Genomic DNA, 10,902 nt, shown 5'->3' with positions numbered 1-10,902 from the left:
GCGTGACGCAGTCCGGCTGCTGTCAGCCCAGCGTGACTGTGCTGGGGTCAGCTGGCGCCCCCACACAGAGCCCCATGCTCAGGTGGGCGGAGCCTAGGGTGAGGAGACAGCAAATGTGAAAAATCGGGACGGGGTGGGGAGTAATAGGAGCCCATATAAGAAAAAGATCCAAAAATCGGGACTGTCCCTATAAAATCAGGACATCTGGTCACCCTAGCGGAGCCAAGCCCTCCCTCTCCAAGAAAAACCCTCTCCTACAGGCAGCCAGGGAAGCAGTGACCCAGGGAGGTGGGCAGGCCCCACCAGATGGCTTTTGTGAGGGTGGCCCCTGCCATTACCACCCCAAGAAGAGGTGGGGTGGGGCGGGGCCACAGTGTGAGGGCGGAGCTGTGTTGGAGTATGCCTGCAGCCCTGGATTGCGGTAATCCTGCCCTGCCGGCAGCTCCATCTCCCAGCCCCAGAGCGCTTCGGTTGGCCAAGTCACGCCGTGGGCACGGTCCTGCAGCTGCAGATCTAAACTCTGCACAGAGGAGGGGTGCCGAGACAAGTCCCTGCCTAGGACATCCCTGTATGTCTCTGGTGCCTGGTTTTGTGGGAGCTGCAAGGCAAGGTGCATCCCTGGTGGGTATGGGACCGTGCTGGCCTGAAGGAGAAAGCTTGGTGGCATCAGCTTTCAAATACCTCCGTGCCCTGGAGAATCAGGTGCGAAGGCAGAGAGCAGGGACTCAGCCCTTTGCCCTGGTTCTGTTCCACGTTCTAACACTGCGCTGGTTGCCGTAGGGTCTGAGCACAGGACAGCGAAGCTGTGTGAGCAGCGCTGGGATTCGTGGGGGGAACGAGGCTACAGAACAACATTTACTAGCCATGGGTCTCTGGTGAAACCAGATTAACCCAAAGAGTCCAAGCGTAGAGGGAGCACCCAGCTAAGGGAAATATGGACCTTTTGGGTGACCTCAGGCAAGTGCCTTCCCCTCTCATCCCTTGTCTGTTTAGACTGTGAGCTGTTCAGGGCAGGGCCTGTCTCTCGCTGTGTGTCTGTGCAGCGCCTGACACAATGGGGCACTGATCTCAGCTGGGGCAGGGCCTGTCTCTCGCTGTGTGTCTGGGCAGCGCCTGACACAATGGGGCCCTGATCTCAGCTGGGGCAGGGCCTGTCTCCCTGTGTGTCTGTGCAGCGCCTGACACAATGGGGCCCTGATCTCAGCTGGGGCAGGGCCTGTCTCTCCCTGTGTGTCTGTGCAGTGCCCAGCCCCATGGGGCCTGATCTCAGCTGCAGCAGGGACTCTCTTGCTGTGTGTCTGGGCAGCGCCTGGCACAACAGGGGTCTCTCAGTGCTGCACAACACACCTGTATCCTAGTTTCATTTCTCTGCCTTCCTAAGCCAGAGGAATAGGACTGGCAATTCAGAGTAATTCCCTTCAGCTCAGACTGCTACAATTCCTATTGCTCAAACTACAGCTAATATTCATCCCATCCCCTTTATTGGCATCATTCGCTGCTCTCCCCTCTCTTGCCATCATTCAAGCCCAGCAGAGACCCCGCAGCAAGCCAATACTTCTAGTGGTGTGGTGAATTTCCCATCTCCGTGACAATGACTCTGCCAGTGGCTCTGAGTTCTACAGGCAGTGAAATTCCACCCCGCAGTTCTCCCTTAGAGAAACAGCAGCATACCATGCACTGCAATAACAATGCTGCGGGTCTAGGGATAATGTCATAAAAAACCCTACACTGAAAGAACATTCAGGTTGCAAAGTGAAGCCCTTGAAAATTAGGAGATGCCCGTGCAGCTGTAACTCTGCCCCCGTGCCCATGTGCATTATGCGACAGCCTTTAACGGCATGATCACGTGCTACTGTTTCCATGAGACCCTGCCTCCTTCTGTGCCTGGGCACTGCCTTTTAGCCTCCCGATCCAGTGTGTGGCCCCTGCATTATTTACTGCCCCATCCACACGCAGAACTGTGCATTTCCTCCTGGGTGTTCCTGCGGTGCTCTCAGCGTTGTGTCTGAGAGCTTCTCAAACATTAATGAATTATCTGGTTGAAGACATTATCCTTACGCACACAGGAAACTGAGGCACACAGAGATTAAGGCCACCGTTGCCAAGTGCCCACTAATTTTGGGTGCCCAGTCAGGGCCTGATCTTCCATAGTACTTAGCGTTATACAGCAGTTTATATGTTCAAAATACAGGTCCCAGTGACTGCAGTTCCAGCTGTGAGCGCTCAGTGTCACCGATTTACAGGGTTCTCGCCTTTATACGGGCTCCTCCGGCAGTGCCCCCGTTACTGTGCTATACCCAGTGCAATATTTGCACCTGCCACTAGGGGGGGATGGAGACACAGACTTTAGCAGTAGCTTTGATAGCTATTTGGTCCCAGCAGAGGCATATAGAGACTCAGTGATCCTGGGATCCAGTCCAGGGTCTGGAGAGGAGGGTCTTGTGGTTACACTCTTCTGCCCCTCTTCCCTCCCTGTCCCCTTCTGTTCCAATCTCCACTCCCCAGCTCCTGCTACTGCCTCCCCACCCCGACTCTCTCCTCTACAACTCCTTCCCCTCTTATATCCTCTCCCCCACTCCTGGCTTCGGCCCCCCTCTGCTCCTGCCTTTGTCCCCCCTCCCCTGTGGTCTGCAATTCTTCTCCCCTGTCCCCCACAGGAGCAGCAATTGTAGGGACAGTCCTTGGCTGGAGCATGGACTCTGCTGAGATTTTAGCTGCCCAACTCTAACAAGTCTCTACTGAGCATGTGCAAACTGAGATTTTTTTTAAAAGGTTGATAATTGTGCCAGATTTAGGTGGATTTTTGCCGGAATAGCACAGCCATCGGGGCCACCCCTCTGCCAAATTTCAAGCCTCTGCTGCAAAACATGGAAGTGCTAGAGCTTCTCAATGAAACAGTTATAAGAATTTTTTTACATGGGCAAAACAGGGGTGTCATTTGCTATGGTGCATGGGGGGGCAGTTGCCCCTCCCCCAAGACCTTGGTTCCCTCCTTGACTCTTCATAGGTCTACATGCCTCACTTTCTGATCCCCCTGCTCCCAACTTTGCAGACTGTAATATTGTGACGGGTTGGGTCACAGAGACGCCCTTGGGACTGCCACCTGATGTGCTGAGACTACCTCTGAGCCCGTTTTCCCTGGCAGCTTGGGACTTCAGTATCCTGTCTTGTTGAGCCAGACATGCCAGTCTGCTGCAAACACAGACCCAGATCTGAACCACGTCCCCCAAAAGCCGCAGATTTAACTGAAAACAGCTTAAGAAGTGTTCCCGTCTCTAGCACCCAGACACCCAGTTCCCAATGGAATCCAAACCCCAAATAAATCCATTTTACTCTGTATAAAGCTTATACAGGGTAAATTCATAAATTGTCCGCCCTCTATAACACTGATAGAAAGATATGCACAGCTGTTTGCTCCCCCAGGAATTAATTACTTGCTCTGGGTCAATTAATAAGCAAAAAGTGATTTTATTAAGTATAAAAAGTAGGATTTAAGTGGTTCCAAGTAATAACAGACAGAACAAAGTAAATTACCAAGCAAAATAAAACAAAAACACGCAAGTCTAAGCCTAATACAGTAGGAAACTAAATGCAGGTAAATCTCTCCCTCAGAGATGTTCCAATAAGCTTCTTTCACAGACTAGACTCCTTCCTAGTCTGGGTCCAGCAATCACTCCCACCCCCGTAGTTACTGTCCTTTGTTCCAGTTTCTTTAAGGCATCTCTTTGGGGAGGAGACGCTATCTTTTGAGCTAGCTGAAGACCAAATGGAGCGGTTCCCAGGGCCTTATATAGTATTTCTCTTGTGGGTGGAAACCCCTTTGTTCTCCTGTTTAAAATCCCCTTGTCATGCACTCACAGGTCGTGCCCACTCTTGGCCCCGTGCGGTCCATGGGGGGAAACCCCTTCAGTGTGACAGCCCTTCTCGGGGGTCCACTCTCTCTCAGGGGTTAAGCCCCTCCGCCTCCTGGAGCCGCACCTCTCTGAGCCTTAGCATGACTGTCTCTCTCCGTGGGCCCCCTCAGGGAGTCCACTCGCTCTGGACCCCCGGGGCCTCCACTCCCAAAGGGAATAATGCAAACCTGTTCTCTAGACTGGAGTGACACTCAGCCAGCGTAAAACTGAGTGTTTGAGGGTTTATTGAGCGTTTGAACACAGCATAGGAAACTCTCAGGGCCCTCAGGCCTGGCCTCCCTCAGCACAGCACATCCAAGTCTCCCCTGCATGCAGGTGGGCTCTGCCTGCTCTCCCTCTCCAGCCAAGAGCCCCCCTGCTTCCCAGCTGGGCATCTGATGTCTCCTCCCCCAAACCCCACCTCTGTCCATTGTCTTCTCTCCAGGTAAACAGGGTTGCCTGGGACTCCTCTCCTCTCTTCTGTCCTCTCTCCCCCTCTGGCTGGAACCGGCTGGTTAGGTCACCGGGGTCCTCTCTTTACAGCCCATTGTCCTCCCACTGGCCAGAACCGGCTGTGACTCCTGAGCTGGGCCTCCAGGTCACCAGGTCACCAGTCGCTGGGGTATCCATTCTCCAGGCCATTGGCTGGGGTCCCAAGCTCCCTCGCTGGTCCTCTGTAACAACAACTCCCTCTCCCATCACCTCGTTAAACCAGTAACGCCCAGGGAAACTGAGTCTCACCCCCTCTGCATGCAAACCATTGGAAAAACAAGGAAAAAACAAGACAATCCCCCAGTTCGTCACACCCCTCAACAAGATGGAGTTTGCAGTCACCTGGGCAAGTCACATGTCTATGAATGAATCAGCTTTTTGCAGGCCCACGCCATTGTTTACATGTTAGTTTGAACCTCCCCAGGAAAGCTCAGATGTGGATTGGCATCTCCCAAAGTCCATTGTCAGTTAAGTGTTTCTTGATTGGGCACTTACTGAGACTAGTCCTTGCTCAAGAAGCTGACCAAATGCTTCACTAAGGCTACTCAGAATCAAACAAGTACATAGCCAATATTCATAACTTCGAATACAAAAATGAGAACGCAGACAGACAGCATAATCATAACCAGCAAACTACAACCTTCCCATAGACACCCCACTTGGCCTCCTCTGTACAAGACCTGGTGCAACCATAGGACCCTGGTTGCAACAATGATCTATACGGTCACAGTTTATGTCAATAACGTCACAAATCTAATCACATATTATGTTCTCTGTGCTGGCACAACTTTGCCTGTCCCAGAATTTTTCTGAAATGATGCCCTGAGAATGTATTTCCCCCTCATATTATTCTCTGAAGCAGCTGAAGCATTTTCTCTGAAACAAAAAAGGTCAGCTTGTGCATTGAATGATGCAGAGGGCCTGAGGGGAAAAAGAAATCGGTGATCACGTAATTATAGCCCAGAGGTCCCCGGGGGGCACAGAGGAATGTTTGGGGGGGCATGGCTAGGGCCTGGGCCAGCCCCCATGGGTGCCAGAGAGGGAGAGCTAGCTCCAAGCCCACCCCGAGCTGTGGCCCCAGACTCCTTATCCCTGTCTGCCCCCCGCCCCGTAGCCGCAGCCTCAGCTCGGGGGGCGGCATGGACAAGAGTAAGGGGGGTGCAAGGTAAAAAGTTTGGGGACCACTGTTATAGACTGTCTCATAATGCAGACAGCTGAATTCAGGTTGCAAAAGCAACCCTTATTATTCTGACATTTGCTAACTTTTGAGTGTTGGACTTTGCAACTTGAACATTCTTTTAACGAACTTAATTGTAGAGAATTGCCTAGGTTGATTTAAAAACATTCTGTGATGGGTGATCCATAAACCTCCATCCTTTGCATTAGCAAGGTTTGAATTATGGGCTTTCCGCAGGGGCCTCTACCACCTGAACTAAAGGATCATCTACAATAGGTGGCAGCAGGTGTAGGTTGTTATCTGCAGAGCAGCCACAAGAGGAAAATGCGTAACACATTGAAACGGTGAATCGCCTCATTTTCCAGACAACGTAGCCAAGCGCTTAGATTTGGCAGCTTCTTTCTGACAGCACGACTGAGGCTTGGGCCGGCCCACCTCAGAAAGCAGACTTCTATTCCAGCCCTGCAAAACGTCTCAGTGGGCTAGCTAACCTGGCTCAGTAAGTTACAAGGGTTGTGAAGGACACAGAGCTTGGACAGCAGTCAGGAGACATGAGGCATAAACTCATAGTCTGCTGGTTCCCAACCTAGTGCACTTTCCCCTCAGCCAGGAAGGTCCCTGGTGGGGAAGCAGGAAGCATTTGCCCCAGCTACGTGTGGCACACTGAAGGGAACCACTGGGGCAGTGCACGCAGGTGCTGATGGGATGCTGGAGGATTTGAGTAGCAAGCTCTACTGAGTGAAGCTCAGACAGGAAATGATGCTTTTCAGCAGCTGGCAAATCAGAGCAGCTTGCTCCGGTGCCCCCGAAAGGCACCTGTAACCTCGCTGATCCTAAGACTATCCAACCCCTGCTAACCCTCCAGATCCCCGCTGCACCACGCCAGGCGGCATTTGAGCTCTTCACCAAAACACTCCGACGAACGTAACAGAAAACGTTCGGCCACTCAGATGCAAGGAGCTCTTCACCTGCCCCTTTAATAATAACCCTTTGAACGGACAGAGCATCTCCCAGGCCAGGATCGCAGCTCGCTTTACCAAGGTGCATTGCCCCAGTTCTCAAAGGGGGGACTGGAGCACAGACAGGTGTCCACTTGGAGCTACGTGCCCCGGGTCACACGTGGGTGTCAGACTCTGGAAAGGACCCAGGAGTCCGAGCTCCCAGCCACACACGCTGCAGTAACCCCGTGGTGAATTGCTGTGTCAGGCAGCTGCTGCAGGGCACTGCTATTAACCAGGCTAGGAGAAAGGTGGGCATTTTGGCTCATCCAACTCTAGGTTGGCAGGGCCTGTCTCTATTCTGTGGGTATGCAGAGCCAGGCACAATGAGCCCCAATGCAGATCGGGTGCTGCTGTATTACATGGAATAAATAGTCACTCAGATTCACGGCAGCATAGGCACTGACAACCTGGAGCAGACCCCAGGCCTATCCAGTCCAGGATCCCATCCCTGACAGTGGCCAGAACCAGGTGCTTTAGGCAAAGGGGTAGGACCCCCACCGTAGCAGCTGCGGGATAATCTGCTCCTCCCACAGGTCTCATCCTGGTCTCTCACAGCACTGGGCTCATGTCCTGAAGCAAGAGGGCTCAGAATGCGTGCCAGCATCAGCTATTCCAATGCTGGATATTCTCGTTCTGCATAGAAACGTCCAGTCCCCTCTTGAACCTGGCTCAGCACTTGGCCCTCACACCTTGTGGCAGGGAGTTCCACAGGCCAATCACCCGCTGGGGGAGAAGGGATTTCCTGGTAGCGATTTTCAGTTTGCCCCCTTTTTCTTCCATTGATCACCCCCTTGTCCCTGCGCTAGGAGACACCAATCATCTTGTTCCCTCCCCTGCTGGAGGCAGCTCTGACAGACCGCAATGAGGCAGCGGGAGGCGCCATCGCCCTCGGAGCAGAGTCCGCGCTGCGTGTTAGCTCAGGCCTGCCGTTGCCTGTCGAGCAGCACTGAGCAGGCTCCCCGTTCCTGCAGGACGTGAGGGCACGGCCATGGAGATCTGCCATAGCAACCGATATGAAGCAGAGAGAGCACACATAGAAATGCGGAGCGATCTCCCAGCGCCGGGGCTGTGCACGAGGAAAAGGGGATCCCATTGACAAGGAGCCCCCCTCCCCCCCCACACACACTCCATGCAGGCGTTAGCACCTTTTACTTGCCGGACTATGTTGCCTTTGCCAACTGCATACAGATTTATTTGGCCAATGTTCACCTGCAAAAAGCCGCCTTTCTGTGCACAGACTGCAGGATTCTCCCTTGGGGCTTGGCTATAGGAGGAAATTGACGGGTGACCCAGGCCTTGGCTAGGCTCTGCCTACTGGGAAGAGAGGCATAGGCAAAGCAACACACCCTTATATTTTAAACTTTATAGAGGAACCCCCCAGACATTTGGCAGGACGAATAATAGAATAGAAATAATCGAATAATAATAGACAAGAAATCATGGAAAGTAACATCAAGTGCTTGCTTAGGAAAATACTAAACTGTAAAATACCATCCTAGGAAAAGGAGTTTTTCCACCCACTGCTGCATCACCCCAAGGACTCAAGTCCCCGTCCCCTGGCTGCGAAGTCCAGTTTCACCCCTGCTGGCCCGTTTTCGCCTCCCTCTGGCTTGCCACGCTGCTTTGCTTCACTGCTGCGATGATTGCAGCTCTTACAAGCAGCTCCCCCACCAATGACAGCTCCTCACCTGCAGGGCCACCCCCATTCCACAGGCGCCAGGGTACCGGGGTAACCCTCCCTCGTCACACGCACTGTGCCCTCGTGGCCGGGCTCCTGGCACACGGCCCTTCGCGGTCCAGCTTCCTCAGCAAATCTCCTCTTCACCCAGCACTATCTCTTCATCTCTAGCCGCCTTCCCACGGCCTCTTCAGGCGGATTCCCAGCCCCTGCCCTCTCCGTGGGCGTCTCTCTCCCTGGGCAGTGTTCTGCCAGCTGCAGCAGGGGCCAGGGCCAGGGTTCCAACGTGACCGACCCCATGAGGGAGAGAACAAGCCCAAGTGGAAGGGGATCAGCTGGGGCTGGGGCTTTGTCCTCAATAGGACCAGCCAGCGCCCACTGCCTGCCATTCATTGTGGGCGGGCTCTGCCCCCAGCCACAGTGTGGACTGCTCCAGTGAGGGTGGGGGACAGGGGCAGGCAGCCGCAGCCCCCTGGGACCCAGCAGGAGCTCAGCAAGGGTTGGGCAGCGCAGCTGTTGCTCTTACTCACGTGAGCAGTCCCACTGCTGCATGAGTAAGTGCTCCCCGGCATGGGGGAAGGTTGCCTGATCTACCCCTCGGGCAGGAAACTCAAAGCACCAGCAGTCACTGGGGACATGCTTGCGCCCAGTGCCTCTGGGACAGGCACTGACATGGAGCTCTTAGGTCAATGGCTGCTCAAGAATACAGCTCCCTGCACCAAGAGGGAAGTGGGTGGTAGCATCCAATTCCCCCCTACCCCTACACTCTCAGAATGGGAAAGGGCACTGAGCTGGGGGCCTGTAGGCCAATCTCCGCTCTCCTGCTGCCTGGGTTAATAATTCGGTGCATTTCACACCTCTCACTGCTGAGCAAGGCCTTGTACCCCAGCTTAGGAGTCAGCAAACAGCTAGTGTTAGAAGGCTGTTACCCTATATGATCATTAGCACTAGAGCACACGTTGCCAGTGAGTCACACAACAACTATTTGTTAGACAACAATAGAATGGTAGAGCTCAGGCTTCCTGGGAGAGGATTGGGCTCTGTGGAGTTGGAGGAAGTCAGGACTCCTGGGTTCTCTCCCCAGCTCTCAAAGAGGAGTGGGGTCTATGGTTAGAGTTAGGACGTCCAGCTAGTGATTCTTTGTATTTACATAGTGCTCGTTCATCTGTGAAGGTGGGTATGTATTTTCTAGACAAGCACATAGTCCTGGCAAATTCATTCTGAAAGGCAGTGTGTCTAAGTAAATGGAACTTGGGGCTGCCACGTAAAAGACTCGGGGTCTAAAAAAACAGACATGTTTAGTCTTGAGAAAAGAAAACGGAGCAGGGGTAGCTGATAACGCTCTTCAGATATGTTAAGGGCTTTTATAAAGAGGACAGTGATCAATTGTTCTCCATGAAGATAGGACAAGAAGTAATTTGGTTTATTCTGCAGCAAGGGAGATTTAAGTTAGATATTAGAAAAAAAAACTTTCTATCTATAAGGATAGTTCAGCTCTGGAATAGGCTTCCAAGGGGGGTTGTGGAATCCTGTCATTGGAGGCTTTTAAGAACAGGTTGGACAGATGCCAGCCAGGGATGGTCTCGCTTTCCTTGGTCCTGCCTCAGCCAGGGGGCTGGACTTGATGACTTCTTGATGTTCCTTCCAGTCCAGCTTCCAGCACAGCAGGGCCCTGATCTCAGCTAGGGCAAGGGCTATCTCTTGCTACGTGTCTGTGCAGCGCCCGGCACAACGGGCCTCTGATCTAAGCTCGGGTCTGCACAGCACCTGGCACAAAGGGAATTGGGGGTCCTGATCCTGGTTGGGGGGGTCTGCACCAGTGCCCAGCATGCAGGCTATGAGCTATGGGGCAGGAGACAACCTTGGGGGCCATGCTAGGGGTGTGATGTTTCTTGTGGTACTCAGGAGTGTGAATCACCTTGTTACCCCTGTCACGGATCAACAGATCTGGTGCTTTCATCTGGCTCTGGTACAGTCCCTGGGAGGAGCCCTTCAGTGCATCAGCCCCCGTAGGGTCACACTCGGTCACTGGGGTGAGCCCCTGGCTTCACCGCCTCCTGGGGCCGAACCTCGGAGCCGCCGTGAGCTCCCTGCAGCGAGTCCACCTGGATTGGTCACTTGGGGAAGACTTGTACCCCCCAAGGGAGCGATGCACCCCCAACTGAATCAGGGGGGACTGTAAAGCAGAAGGGTTTCTGAGATGTCTGGAACACAGCCTACAAACTCCTTAGGTTAGCACAGAGAACAGAAAGTTCCAGCATCTGGGTCAGTCCAGAGCTCAGGGCTCTCTCTCTGACCCGCCTTGAGTCCCAGTCCAGAAGAGTGTGTCCTGCTTCCAGCAACCCACACATAACAACCCCCCCCAAGGGCCCCTCCTCCATCCTTTGTTCTAGTTCCCTGGCAAACTTGGTCACCTGGCCCTTTGTTCTCCAGCTGGCGAAACCTGCTGGCTTCCTGCAGAGGGGGTCTGTTGTCCATAGTTGTTAGTTGCTAGGTACCAAATGGCCAAGCCATTGTCTGGGCCCAGGCCCCAGAGAGCTAGGTGACAGTCACACCTGTATCTCTGGGTCTCTGCAAAAAGCAGACAGCCTTTTCTTCCCACCTAATTAACCATGCAGCACATAGGGGAACTGATACACACACAGTAGTCATACAAAATAT

Source organism: Emys orbicularis, chromosome 4, assembly GCF_028017835.1.
Source record: "Emys orbicularis isolate rEmyOrb1 chromosome 4, rEmyOrb1.hap1, whole genome shotgun sequence".
Lineage (NCBI taxonomy): Eukaryota > Metazoa > Chordata > Testudines > Emydidae > Emys > Emys orbicularis.
Note: the sequence above shows the minus strand (reverse complement) of the source record.